The sequence below is a fragment of the Buceros rhinoceros genome, unplaced genomic scaffold (genome assembly GCF_000710305.1).
Source record: "Buceros rhinoceros silvestris isolate BGI_N320 unplaced genomic scaffold, ASM71030v1 scaffold20054, whole genome shotgun sequence".
NCBI lineage: Eukaryota > Metazoa > Chordata > Aves > Bucerotiformes > Bucerotidae > Buceros > Buceros rhinoceros.
Window position 1 is genome coordinate 1 of NW_010406820.1, and position 391 is coordinate 391.

Below are 391 nucleotides of genomic sequence, written 5' to 3' on the forward strand. Positions count from 1 at the left end.
GGGAAGGAAACGCTCGGCACAGGTTCGGCGTTTCGGTTCTCCGTGGGGGAAACAAACCGGGCGCTGTTTGGTGTCGCTCTGGAGCGGTGATGGAGGTTTTGCGCTACAACAAGACCCCGTACAACCTCATTCCTCTGCCTGATTTTGCAGTTTGTGTCATCGGCCAGGACAAAATCTGCCTTCGTATTTCCAAATGCGATGTCACTGCTGGTGCTGGTGCTGCCCTGGCCAAGCCGCATAAATAACGCTGCGAAAGGGGCCCCTCCACCGCTCCGGCAGCACCCAGCTTTGCTGGCATGCCGGCGTGGGGGGGTTGCCTACCTGAATCTGGTGTCCTGCCGCCGCTGCTGGGGCCAAGCCTGTCTGGGTCCGCGGCATGGGCCTGCCTGTC